The sequence below is a fragment of the Callorhinus ursinus genome, unplaced genomic scaffold, assembly GCF_003265705.2.
Source record: "Callorhinus ursinus isolate GAN/ISIS: 27379988/994484 unplaced genomic scaffold, GSC_fseal_2.0 scaffold108, whole genome shotgun sequence".
In the NCBI taxonomy this organism is placed as follows: Eukaryota; Metazoa; Chordata; class Mammalia; order Carnivora; family Otariidae; genus Callorhinus; species Callorhinus ursinus.
In genome coordinates, this window is record NW_027397170.1 from 1,265,282 (window position 1) to 1,279,744 (window position 14,463).

At 48.7% G+C, this 14,463-nt stretch overlaps 1 long non-coding RNA gene across 1 annotated transcript in view; it reads right to left on the reverse strand.

The window, feature by feature from the left end:
- LOC141371846 (uncharacterized) overlaps nt 1–10,530 on the reverse strand; it is a 40,227-nt gene extending 29,697 nt beyond the window's left edge. The window contains exon 1 of the long non-coding RNA XR_012377115.1: nt 7,047–10,530. This is a non-coding gene — a long non-coding RNA (uncharacterized lncRNA). The remainder of the gene's footprint in view (nt 1–7,046) is intronic.
- Between the last annotated feature and the right edge of the window lie 3,933 nt (nt 10,531–14,463).

The window sequence follows — 14,463 nt, forward strand, 5'->3', positions numbered from 1 at the left end:
GCCCCAGACCTCCCTGCCTTCTCCCATGGGGGCTTCTCTCACAACTAGGGGGTCCCCGGGGCGGGAAATATGGTCAGGGGCCCCAGGGCCAGGGTGCGTGGGGAGGGGAGCGGTAGGTGCTGGGCCAGGCGGCCTGGCGCCCTCTTCTCTTCCTTCCTTCCAGCCCAAGGCTCCCTGCCTCCCCTTCTCCCCAGGCCCCCTCTCTGTCGCCCTCCCTGACACCCCCTCCCTGCTGGGAGCATCCTGAGCCTGTGATGCCTGGCACTGGGGGAGGGGTAGAGACATGACTCAGCTTTGTTGACCCCAGACCTGCTGGGTTCCCGTCCCACAGAGAAGAATGGCCAGCTGAAGCCCGGACTGATGGCCAAGCTTTTCCCAGAAAATTTTTGTTTTTTTTAACAGTTTTTTAATCTTACTTTTTTTTTTTTAACAAGATATGATTCGTATGCCATTAAATCCACCCTTTTAATATGTACAAGTTAGGGGTTTTTAATATATTTACAAAGTTGCACAACTGTCACCCCTATCCAATTTCAGAGTGTTCTCATCATCTGAGAAAGAAACCTGGGACCTGTTAGCACTCACTCTCTCTTTCCCCTCCAACCCCTTCCCGGCTCTAGGCAACCACTTGTCTTTCTGTCACTATAGATTTGCTGATATGCTGGACATTTTGTATAAATAGATTCGTACAGTACGTGGCCTTCTGTGATTGGCTTCTTTCCCTCAGCATCATGTTTCTTTTTTTAAAATTTTTTATTGTTATGTTAATCATCATACATTACATCATTAGTTCTTGATGTAGTGTTCCATGATTCATTGTTTGTGCATAACACCCAGTGCTCCACACAGAACGTGCCCTCCTTAATACCCATCACCAGGCTAACCCATCCCCCCACCCCCTCCCCTCTAGAACCCTCAGTTTGTTTTTCAGAGTCCATCGTCTCTCATGGTTCGTCTCCCCCTCCGACTTACTCCCCTTCATTCTTCCCCTCCTGCTATCTTCTTCTTTTTCTTTTTTCTTAACAGATGTTGCATTATTTGTTTCAGAAGTACAGATCTGTGATTCAACAGTCTTGCACACTTCACAGCGCTCACCATAGCACATACCCTCCCCAATGTCTATCACCCAGCCACCCATCCCTCCCACCCCCAACCACTCCAGCAACCCTCCGTTTGTTTCCTGAGATTAAGAATTCCTCATACCAGTGAGGTCATAGGATACATGTCTTTCTCTGATTGACTTATTTCGCTCAGCATAACACCCTCCAGTTCCATCCACGTCGTTGCAAATGACAAGATCTCATTCCTTTTGATGGCTGCATAATATTCCATTGTGTATATATACCACCTCTTCTTTATCCATTCATCTGTCGATGGACATCTTGGCTCTTTCCACAGGTTGGCTATTGTGGACATTGCTGCTATAAACATCGGGGTGCACGTACCCCTTCGGATCCTTACATTTGTATCTTTGTGGTAAATACCCAGTAGTGCAATTTCAGCATCACGTTTCTGAGCTGTGTTGGTCCCTTATGGCTGAGCACCTTTCTACCACGTGGAGAGACCACACTTTGTTCATCCGCTCTTCCACTGATGGCCAATTGGGTTGTTTCCACTTTGTGGACAAAGCTGCTGTGAACATTCGTGGACAAGCTCTCACGTGGACAGACGTTTTTGTTTCTCTCGGGCACACGCCGGCGGGGGCAGGGGGTGGGGATTGCTGGGGCACACGCTCACCGAGGCTTAACCTTTTGAGAAACCGCAGACTGTTGTCCAAAGTGACTGCACAATTACTTTTCCTTTCTTCTTCTTTTAATTGTGCTAAAACATACATTGCATACAATTTACAATTTACAGAAAGGGATCATTTTTAGATGTACAGTTGAGTGTCATTAGCATTCAGAAGCTTTCTGGGGCCTGCCAGGCTCCTCCTCTGCCCTTGGGTCTGGAATCTGAAGATGAGGCCTCTGGAGACCAGCTGTTCTCTCAAGCACCGGGGCAGGATCCCCACTAGGTCCATGTTCCTCTTATTCTAGCACATTCCTTCTCCCTGTGTTCTGCTTCTTCCTCCTCCCCCTCTTCTTGCTACTTCAGTTTTGCTCCCTGGCATTTCCCTCCTCTCACTACCTGAATAAAAGTGTTTCTCCTGTCATCTTGTCATCTGTCTACACTGCCGAATAATCTGCTTCTGAGTTCCTGCCATGGACAGAGACCGTGTGGAGTAAGCTTTTGAGAAAGGGTAGGATGGTCAGGTGACAACAGCAGTTGAGGGGGTTTTGTGGGTAGAAGGTTCCCAGAGCCAAGAGTGACAGGGGCCTCCACTGCAGCAGTGAACACAGATGACAGGAATGTCACCGAAGATAGGAACCAGAAAGCATCAGGAGCCTGGGCCCCAGGCCAGGAGCTGTCTGGTCCGGGGCGGGCATGCCAACGAGCCAGGGGTGTCTCAGTGGGGACCAGCTGGCCGGGTCAGGCAACAGCCTCCAGGGCCTCCCACCCCCACTGGCCTTCCTGGGGTGTAACCTATGAATGGGCATAAATAAGAACTGGAACATTTTCCAGAAAAGAGTGTGGGGGCAGGAGTAAGGTGGGGAAGTGCCTCCAGACCGGAGAAACCCATGGGGTATGTGTGTTCACACCTCTGCTTTGATAGCTTGCCTACTTCTGTCAGTCTCTTTTCTAGAAAAGGGGGTTGTGGGGTGAGGCAGAGAGGGGATTCCTTCCCCAGGAGGAAGTCTGGGCCACTGACCCAGCCCTAGGGGAGGGCAGGCCGTGGCAAGATGGTAATTGAGGGCAGAGATTCGGGTCCAGCTCAGCTTGTGAGCAGAGAGAAATGGCAGACCAGAGTTCAGACACTGGAAATCCTGTGGTTCCCTCAAGAACAGCCTACACACACAGGCTCAGCCAGGTGAGTCAGAAAGGACCTAAGTTCTGGCAAAGGGACCTTCATACAAAGACTAAAAGCCATGGAACCACATTCTTGATTCAAGAATAGCGGCAGGATATGGTGAAAATCTCTCAGATGGAGAAGGGGTGAAGGCAGAGCTGGTTAAGGCAGTTAAGCTGACGCTTCTTTGCATTTTGTTTCTAGGCTCAGTGATTTAGTGTCTCTTTATCCTCTCAGCCCAGATAAATATTCTCTTTTGACTTTCTTGTGTAAAAAAATTTGAACCTTGATGGGTAGAGATGCTCTCATCTTGCCTCCCCCCGCCCCACCAAGCAAATGCTGGGGGAGGAGCCAAGGATGATGCTTCTCTTGGCGGTTCCAGCTCTGCTTCTCCACTTGCAAGGACGGGGAGAGGGGGGCCTGTGCCCCCAGGCTGAGGTCTGCCTGAGGGACTCTGCTACTGTGGCTCACCAGCTAACCGATGAGGGTGTGATGGGGCTCCCCAGTGGGGTCAGAGGGGACAATCTGAGCCACCCCAAAGGAGTGGGTGCACAGGGAACTCTCAGGAAAAGCCCTGAGGCAGCCTTGTTGGAAGGCCTTCCTGGGAACACACCCTTCCAGCCACAAGAAAGAGAGCAACCAGACCCTGAGGAGTGTAGCCCAAAGGGTCAGAGTAGCAAAGTTGTAGGGAGAACCTGATGAGGGGGAAAGAACTCTGGTGATGTGGGTCCTGCGGGGACTGTTGGACCTACAGACCCCACTGAAAGGACCTCGACCACCACACACACACACACACACACACACACACACACACACACACTATCCATGTGAGCTGGCCTCTTAGTGGCACATGCTTCGTGTCCCCACTCCAAAATGTGGCCCATGGCCAATCGTTGGCCATTGTTGCTCTACTCAGGCTCTGCAGGCAGGTATCTGCAGCTTCTGTAGAATTCTTCTTCCTCCCCACATCTGGACTCTGTGAAGGGAAATCAATTATAAGGCTTTTATCCTAGATACCTGCCTATGGCATGTTCCTCATACTCCTTGACCTTATGTCTGTGGGCCAGAATATGATGGGGGGACTCCCCCCTTTCTTAAGGCCCCTCAAGGAGAGTGACGTCTCAGCCTTTCCTGCTTCTCGCATTGAAATGGAGCCAGTGTGGTGGAGACTATGATGGTGAGCTAATTTCTTTTTTTTTAAGATTTTTATTTATTTATTTGACAGAGAGAGACACAGCGAGAGAGGGAACACAAGCAGGGGGAGTGGGAGAGGGAGAAGCAGGCTTCCTGCTGAGCAGAGACCCCGACGCGGGGCTCGATCCCAGGACCCTGAGATCATAACCTGAATCGAAGGCAGACGCTTAACGACTGAGCCACCCAGGCGCCCCATGTGAGCTAATTTCTATCTGTTGCCTCACAACAACCTTGAGAAGCAGATATTATTATCATTCCCATTTTACAGATGAGAAAACTAAGATTCAGAGGAATTAGGTACCTTGCCCCAAGTCATCTGGCTAGTAAGCAGGAGGCTGGGCTTGAACCCAAGTCTTTGTGGAATTATATCCGACTGCTTTCTCCTATCCACTGCTCTTCCTCACTGCCTGGCAGGCCTGATTAAAGAATTCAACAAGGTGATGCTTGAGAAGCATTGTTGGACTTGACACTTGATCCATGGTAAGTGACCCTCTAAGAGCAAAATCAACACGCAATGGACCAGAGCGGAAATATGCACAGTTGCCTTAAAGCAAAGGCTCTCGACCTTGACGGCGTATTAAATCATTGGTGGAACTTGTAAAACTCCACATGCCTAGGCTGTACCTCAGACCAATCACATCAGAATCTCTGGGGGTGAGGCTCAGATATTCGCAGCTTTTAAATTTCCCCCTGGTGATTCTAACATGTATCCAAGGTTGAGAAAACCCTGAGACAGCAGTTTAGTTCCAAGCTGACCAGAGGAGGCTTAATATATAAAGATCTACAAAGAATGTGTCTAAGATATAGAAGTAATGTTCATCAGAAGGCACAGAAAAGGGGCCCTACAGAGCCTGTCCCCGCAGGACAATCTGACCATATCTAGAACAGAGGACCCGGCCCAAGGCTGGGCATGTCTAGCCCTGGAGGCACATTAGATGCTTGGATGGAGGCACGAGACATTGTCAAACCTAGCTCATGACCAACTGCTGATTCTGATTCACAGCTTCTTGGGCCAGCTTCCCACCACACCTTGGTCATGGGAAGAAAATGGGCAAGTCAGTTATGTCTCTTGTGTAAATGAATTAATTGGTATTCTGATAAAAAATTGCTTTGGCTTTGACAGTTACTGTAAATGAAGATTAGCCTGCAGGTGTTACTTTGATAAATTTAGATCTTCCCTGAAAGATGATCTCCCTTGGTGATCTGATGAATCTGGTTTCTGATTTATGTCCCTCCCCTGGACTGTGGTGAATTCACCAAGAAACCATCATGGGGTGTCCTGGAGACATCAGCCAGGCTCTCCTGTCTCAACCCACCCAGCCTTGCCTGGATCTCACATCTAACTTCCAGAGCAGAAACTCACTGTAAGCAAATCCTCACCTTCCCTCCCTTCTCTTCCTATAGTTTTTCCTCGGCCAACTGATCCTTATAAATCTTCAGAGCTCCTTGGGGGCGCCTGGGTGGCTCAGTCGGTTAAGCATCCGACTCTTGTTTTCGGCTCAGGTCATGATCTCAGGGTCATGAGATCGAACCCCACATCAGGCTCTGCACTGGGTGAAATCTTAAGCCTGCTTAAGATTCTCCCTCTCCCTCTGCCCCTCCAACCCGGCTCGCACGCACCTGCTCTTTCTCCAAAAAAATAAAAGTAAATAAATCTTCAGAGCTCCTTACTAGAGAGTAAACATATGAGATCACTCACAAACTGGTTTCAGCAGCCCCTGCCATCCTGATGTCCCACACTCCAGATGCCCCAACCATGTGTCTTTCCCCAGTCCATTCCCAACCACTCACGCCTCTGCACTCCCCTCCTTCCTTCCTCTGGTTCCTTCCTCCTCCCCCTTCCTCCCTCCTTCCTCCATTTACTCATCCTCAAATAGCAACCCCTGAGCAAACCTAGTTGCTTTGTTCTCCCTGTTCCCTTGGTACTTTGGACAGAGCCCTACAAAAGAGGTTCATTCACTGATTCCTAGTTCATTATCTCCACGTATCCTCCCTTCACTCCCCATCTGAGAGACTGAGCTCTCAGGGGCAAAACTCATGTCCTGTTGGCCTCACTGGCCTGGTGCCTAGCGTGGTGTCATGTCCATTATGGGTGCTTAAATACATTTTTGTTGAAATCTGAAAAAACAATAACTATTGTTATATTCAAGTAATTCTCAGTTTTGTAAAAAGCCATTTCATATCCGGTTTTTCCTTTTTGACTCCCTCAAAAAGGAAGATCTAAGAAAGCCCAAAGATTCCAAGTGAAAAACCACCCTGGCTGTACAGGTTAAGCCAGGACATGGGGCCAAAGGGCGACACTGACACGCTGAGCCTGAGCATTCCCTCTCCAGATGAGACCTGCACTGCTGGAACCATTACCCAACAAAGGTCACAGGAAGGCGGGGGAGACGGCACAGAAGGTTTCTGAGTAGGTGGACACTGGCAGATCTGTAAATCGGTTCCCCACGCTGGGCTTTTCTTGAAACAGGGAAGGCCCAGAGCCTGGGATAGACCCAAAGAAGCATGGGGTGGGAGGGTTAGAGGCAGAAGCTGAGCTGTGGACCCCCAAATGCTAAAGAATTTGGCATGCATGTGGGAAATGGTGTTTGTGAGGCAACATCCTCGATGAGTTCACTCATTCCACAACATGGTATAGTGTTCATGGTGTGGCTTCTAGAACCAGATTGCTGACATTTGGATGTGGCAAATGTCACCCCTGGGCAACTTACTTAACTTCTCTGTAGCTCATTTTCCACACCTGTAAAATGGGGACAGTAATAAAATGTCTACCTTGAAATTTTTATGAGGATTCAATGAGTTAATCCATGTAATTTTCCAAAACCAGTTCTTGACATACGGTAAATGCTCAATGAATACCAGCTAGTATTTAATAGTTTATTAACCAGCAACTGCTGGGTATTTCTGTTACTGCATAACAAACCACCCTGAAATTTAATAACTTAAAACAACAAACTGGGGGCGCCTGGGTGGCTCAGTCGTTAAGCGTCTGCCTTCGGCTCAGGTCATGATCCCCCGGTCCTGGGATCAAGCCCCGCATTGTGCTCCCTGCTCTGCGGGAAGCCTGCTTCTCCCTCTCCTTCTCCCCCTGCTTGTGTTCCCTCTCTCTCTGTGTCTCTCTGTGTCAAATAAATAAATAAAATCTTTAAAAAAAAACTGTTTTATTTGTTCTTTATTCCATAGGTCAGCTATCTGGGCTGGGCTCAGATGGGAACTTCTTCTGCTAGAGTCAGCTGGGATCACTCACACAGCCACAGATCTCTGGCAGATGGACTGGAGCTGGATGGTCTAATTTGGTGTCACTCACATGTCTGGTGGCTGGGGCTGGCTGTCAGTTCACATGTTACAGCAGTGAGTCTCAGCAGACCAGCCTTGACTTTTCCCCTTTGGGGCCCAGGATTCCAATTGCAGCCCCAAACGGATACACCTGCTTTCCAAGCCTCTGCTTGCGTCACATTTGCTAACGTCCCACTGGCCAAGGCACAAGATCAAGCCCAGATTCAAAGGATGGAGATGTAAACTTCACATGTTGATAGGAAGACAAGCAGAGTCATAATGCAAAAGGACAGGTGGCCGTGATGAGAAGAACTGTCACAGCCATTTACACAGGCCACCATGCTGGTACTAGACATACACATAGAACCTGGTTCTGAAGGCTGGAAGGGAAGTTTCCATGGCCCTCAGGGCCCAGGGTAGCAGGGAAAGTTTTGAGACATAAGCAAAGTAACTGTAATGCAAGGTTTGAACATGAGAAGTGCCCCCAAGATAGGAACAGTGAAGTGCTAGGGGAGTTCAGGTCAGTGTGATCCTTTACAGCTGAGCAAGGGTGAGCATTAGTGGGTTGGGAAGACTTTATTACTTTGCCCTTGAACATGGTTAGAATCTGGACACATGGGGATAGGGAAAATTGTATTCCAGGTGGAGGGAAGAGCAAATTTAGGAAAACCAAGATGCATCTGGGAAATCCAAACCCATCTAGTATAAAACTAGAGTGAGGGGGTCCATGAAGGAGAGATTGGAAACATGAGACTGGAAAGCTAACCTGGGGTCTGATTGTGAGTAAGCTTGAATTTGAACTTCACTCTGGAGGCAATGGGGAGCCACTGGATATTTTCCAGGTGACAAGTGAGAAGAAATGTATTGTAAGAAGGCTCTTTTGCCAGTAGTATATTGGATGCCTTGGGCTGGCAGCAAGAAGGGGAGTAGGAGATAATTAGGTAAGGGAGTGACCAGCAGGTCCAAGCAGAGAGATTGACAAGGAGAAGCAAGAGTAGAAAATATACGGTCAGAACCCAATGAGGCGGCGTCAAGGATGACTCAAAGGTTGCCAGGCTCAGTGCCTGGAGGATGGCAGAAGAAGAGAGGTGTATGCAAAGCAAGGAAGTCCACAGGAGGAACAGGTCTGGAAGGAACTCGTGGATTTGGGGAATGTGTGGGACATCCAAGTGGTGTCCAAGCAGAGTCCAACATCATGCTGTGGGGGGAGGGAGAGGAGAGCTTGCTGGAGCACAAAGAGGGTGAACGCTTCAGGACAGCTATCAGAAATGTCAGATGTGGCCAAAAGGTCAAGGAAGAAGAAGGATGAGAAAAGACCAACCAGCAGAGCTGACCGTGAGAAGGTCATGGTGACTCCCCAGTAGAGCAGAGACTGAGGTTGCACAGGGCTGAGAAGGGAGCAGCAGGCTTCCTGCCTTCTGGAATTCAAGGTTGGAGAGATCCCCTTGACTTCCGGGACTCCAGTGTCACCCTCCTTCCACTTCAGCCCTACTAAAGTGAAGGAAATCTTTAAGATCCTAAAAATAGAGCGAACACTGTCTTTCCCTGTCATCCTAGAGGAGGGAGGCACGCAAGACTCTCCCTGCCTTTCTCCCTCTGTCTCCTGCCTACTGGCTGGAGATCGGGCACTGTCAGGACTCGTGTCCAGGGAGACAGGCGTTGGCGGGACAGACGGCTGTTTACTTCCTAGCAGAGCCCTGCCGTGTTTTCATAGCTCAGAATAGTTCCTTGGCCCTCTGCAGGCCTGGGGGGCGGGGAAACCTCACTGTTTGTTTTCTGGACAATTCTAGGCCTCACCTCTTCCTCTTTCTCTGCATTGTGGTCCTCATTTGGGAATTCTCAGAGGGGGTAAGGTGTGGGCTCAGAGGGTCCAAGACTACTGATTTCCTAATTATCTCCCCCCAGGCCGGGCTCCGGAAGAGGGAAGGGCTAATAACTGGCTGTACAGCATGGTGTTTTGGTTGGGACGAAAACGCTGCGCCCATTAAAGAAAGAGTTGATTAAAAGACTGCAGGGCAGAGCTGTGGGAGAAAGAGAGGGGGAGGGGACAGCTCCCTCCTCCAATCTAGGTCTGGGCTGGCTGCCAGCTTTGGTGGGGGGAGCTCCCCTCCACTGGAGACCCGTGGGGGGCTTCCTGGCCCCCCTGGCCCCTGGCAGCTCTGGGCTGCATGCTGGCCCCGCCAGTGTCTGGAAGGTGCCCAGAGGTCGGAGGAGGAACTGGCTTCACTGAATACTCCTTTGAACTCTGAATTCTTAAAAAACTATGTGACTATGTTGCCTTTTTTTTTTTTTAGGTAATCTCTGCACCCCAACGTAGGGTTCAAACCCACCCCCAAGATCAAGAGTCGCCCCCTCCCCCAACTGAGCCAGCCAGGTGCCCTGTGACTATAGGACTTTTGAAAGTATTTTAATGAAAAAGATATGAATACATTTATCTTTTCCTTCGTGCAATCATGGATCATTGACTTCTGTTAGATCATGAAAAGCCAGGCACCACCTCACTGGAGCTACTTTGAAAGGAGCACCGAAGACTCAGGAAGGTTAACTCAGAACAGAGGGTGACAGTCGCCAAGTCTTATTTAACTGTTGACAAAAAGTCAAACCCAGTCAACTGTAGTGACTCAGCCAAGGTCACGTAGCTCTTTAATATTCCCTTGTAATATTTTCTTTTCCTTTTAAATCCTAGTGATAGCGGTAGGGGAGGGGTGGTCTCCGGGGCTGCCCACTGGAGGCCTGAGAGTGTTTCCGAGAATCTTCTAAGGAAAACGAAGACCCTCCTTCTGCCCCACAGCCACCAATACCCCACAGCCCCCACCTCACTCCATCTCCCACCCGACTGAGCTCTGGCTGCTGTAGGACTTAGTTTCCCTTCCCTTCTTCTCTCCTTGGTCCCGATTCTTTCAAAGAATTTCGAAGAATACGTGAGTTGAAGCAAGGAGGAGGTGGGGCAGCACCTGGGTGGCTCAGTTGGTTGAGCGGTTGTGCCTCGGCCTTTGGCTCAGGTCATGGTCCCAGGGTCCTGGGATCGAGCCCCGCATCAGGCACCCTGCTCATTGGGGAGCCTGCTTCTCCCTCTCCCTCTGCTGCTCCCCCTGCTTGTGCTCTCTCTCTGTCAAATAAATAAATAAAATCTTTTTTAAAAATTTAAAAAAAAAGAAGAAGCAAGGAGGGGATGGCAGTTTGGGACTGGATCCTTAGCTTGAGTCACATTTCCCGTCTCACCTCAGACACCCCCTCTTTGCCTCTGGGGTACAGACCAGAACAAAGGGGAAAATGAGCTTTTTGCAAATAGTTCCAACCACTGTTTTGGAGACTTACTTCCCTTGCCTCTGCCTCTGCAGTTCACCATCAACAAAGTTTAACTCCTGGCAGGAAGGATCAAATCTGACAGCAAGAATATGTCCTGAGGGCTCGGGTGATCTGGCACTGCCAAAGGGTTGATGAAGAGCGGGAGAAGTGTCTACCATCTGGTGGGGAGGGGGCTGGTTGACCATATGTGGAAACAGGGTATTCTCTGGAGGGAACAACAGCTTCTTTGGGGAGGATGGTTAAGGAAGATGGGGGGAAGGCAAAGGATAGTCCAACCATGCTTCCTGAAAAAGTTCTCCTGATCCACCTGATGCTGGTAGAAGGCAGACCCTGGGGTGGCAGGAGGAAGGTAGTGAGTGGGGAGTTCTTCACTGTTGACGATGAAGCAAATGCCCTCCGGGATTTTTCTGTGGACAAAATGTCCAGCCCATCCTGAGACATGAACCATGCTCCCCCAACCTGGTCAATAGATGCACAGTTCAAGGTCCCAAAGCTGAACTTTCTCACCACGCCAGAGATAAGTCAGCCATTTTCACTGGCTAACAATGATTAACCCACCTCTTTCCCCAACATGTTTTCATAAAAAAGAACTGGGTCACTCATTGAAAGGGTGACAGTCGTCAATCCAGCCAGTGTCTACTGTCTACCCCTAAACATCTTACCCCCACTGATCACTTCATAGGAAAACAAAACACACACACACCCCAAAATAAAGAAATTAAAAAAAAAAACTGGATCTTGTACAGTTTGAGCTATCATCCTTCAGAGAAGTCTACTCTGCTCAAAGCTCTGGATCGAAGCTGGGTTTTGCATCCCTGCTTCCATGTGCAGACAAGACCCCATCTAGTGATGACAGCTGAGCGAGGTAAAGGCAGCTCCTTCCTCAACAGAACGCAGAGCCCCAACCAGAATAGAGGACATGGCTGCAGGTGAAGTCAGAATTTCTTTTTTGGTAAGAAATACAGTTTTTGGGGCGCCTGGGTGGCTCAGTTGGTTAAGCAACTGCCTTTGGCTCAGGTCATAATCCTGGAGTCCCGGGATCGAGTCCCGCATCGGGCTCCTTGCTCAGCAGGGAGTCTGCTTCTCCCTCTGACCCTCCCCCCTCTCATGTACTCTCTCTCTCTCTCTCTCTCTCTCATTCTCACTCTCTCAAAATAAATAAATAAACCTTTAAAAAAAAGAAATACAGTTTTTGGATGAGGTGTGTGGCAAATTCTGGCTCCTTTTCCTCTTCACTTTCCTGTCAGCAAATAAACTTGTTTGAGTGAGTGAGTCAAACTTGTTCTTAGAGAAGGATGTGCCAGGACACTGGAACCAGCTGTGCTTACTTAATAACAGACCAGACTGTACTTTCTGGCCCCTTTCCTTCATGTTCTTCCCAAACCAAGATCCCCAGGCCTCTGAGTTTCTGTTTGTGGAGAAAATGCCTGAGAAGTGCCCGGCTAGTGTACCTGTCAAAAAAAAAGGGGCCTCTATAATTTTCCATCTTCATTGCTTCCCAGACTCAGCTGGTCATTTCCCCAGAGGACGTTAGTAAGTCTTGAGTCATCTCCACTGAGTACAAAATAATAAGGAACTCATTTATATTTGTACAAATGGATTCAGCTTTAATTTAAGGGTCCTCCAGTTGACATGGCTGTTAAAGGCCTGGCCTCTCCCCCACCACATTGTCGAGGTCCCTGAGAACATGGGGATTTAACTTTGAACCCTCAGAGAGCCAGGCAAGGCGCTTTGCTCAGGAAACATTTGTTGAGTTAAACTGGAGAACTTCTTGCAGGGGAAGCTGACAGGATTTGGGGGAAATGATGGAACCCTGCCTCTGGGAGACAGGTCTCTAACTGAACGGATTCTCACCCAAATCTCTAGCAACGCACACGCTTTGTCCACGGTATTCACCTCAAATATCCACAAGTCCGTTGAGGATCTGAGAACTCTACAATTTCTCTCTTCAGTCAGCTTTCTAGAGAGTCAGGTCCTTTGGGGCCTCATTCTTTTCTGCACACGATAAAAATTTGCTGGAGGCAGCAGGAAGGAGCTGGAGGGTGGAAAGGTAAAGACTAGTAAATGGTCTCATGATGTACACAATTGCTCTGACCAAGAGCGTCCCCATCCCTGGAGGGCAGCCTGCCAGAAGGCTGCCCAGGATGTCCAGAATGAGTTATCAGCCCCATCATGACTCTTTATCAACACGAGCCTTCTCCCTGTGATTCTTCCAGAAGATAGGGCTCTCCACTGGCTTCCCATCTGCTGAGGCACATGATGGAACCCCACCTGAGTCAGACACTGTGGCTCCTAACAGCCCTGTGGAGACCCAGACAGTGGCCTTTGAATATTTTGTCAGAAAACCTGTCCTATTCACCCTCGACTTACCTCAGACCATAAAAACTCCAGTCCCCAGGGATCACCACAATAGTTCCTCAATACTTTTGAGGAGAGCTTATCTAGTAGATGGAAGTGGCCATCTTTTCTGATGGGGCTTACTACCCGTGGCCTCGCAGTCCTGACAATGCAGAACGCCCCTGCTCCACAACATTGCCAACCACGAGCCTCACCCCACAGCCGCCATCACCACCATTAGCTGCTCTCTAGGCTAGAGGTGGCAGGATGGGGTTGCTTGGACCAGCAGAGACAATGTGGTCAAGGGCAACTGGAGTCCGCGTGAGCTGGGTGGGAGCCCGGGGGTTGGGGGGGAACTCCAGATCATACCCCCTGGATGACATTGTAATCATTTCCAGCATGGAATGTTGTCAACCTTTACTACCCACTCATTAGCTCTGAGTTTCTTTTCCTTGTCCCCAATCTACCCCTTACAAGGCAATCTGCACTTACTGATGGGAAATCCAAGCAAGTTTTGAAAAGCTTTATTCTAACTAATCTTTGAAGATTAGTTCTAATCTTTGAAAATGTCAGTTGGTCACCTGATTCGCGCCCTGCTCCCTTCAGAGGTCTAGGTGACCCAGTGTGTGAGGTTTTGGTCTATGCGCCTGCTACGGGATGATTTCTGCTTGTGCAGGTAAGCAAACAGCATTGTTTCTCATAACTTGGTGTCTGTTACTTTTATTTACTCTTTGTCTATATCCAGGGCTATAATAAAATTGTATTGACTAATCTCCAAGTACAAATGAAAGAAAGAAAATACAGAACCCCCTCAAGAAGATGCAGATTAAAACCATAATAAAATATCACCTTACACGGGCACCTGGCTGGCTCAGTAAGAGGAGCGTTGACTCTTGATCTCAGGGTCATGAGATTGAGCCCCACACTGGGTTTAGAAATTACTTAATAAATAAATATTTTTAAAAAATATATATCACTGTACACCTGTCAGAATAGCTAAAATCAAAACAAGAAAAAACAAGTGTTGGCAAGGATGTGATGAAGAAGGGACTCTAATGTACTGTTGGTGAGAATGTAAATTAGTACAGTCACTGTGGAAAACAGTATGGAGTTTCCTCCAAAAATTAAAAATAGAAATACCAGGGGCATCTGGGTGGCTCAGTCGGTTAAGCATCTGCCTTTGGCTCAGGTCATGATCCTGGAGTCACAGGGATCAAACCCCACATCCGGCTCCCTGCTCAGCATGCAGTCTGCTTCTCCCTCTCCCTCTGCCCACCCCCCACTCCCTCTCTCTCTCTCAAATAAATAAAATCTTTAAAAAAAAATAGAAATACCATATGACCCAGGAATTCCACTTCTGGGCATTTACCCAAAGAAAACAAAAACACTAGTTCAAAAAGATATATACATTCCTGTGTTTATTGCAGCATTATTTACAATAGCCAAGATATGGAAGCAAA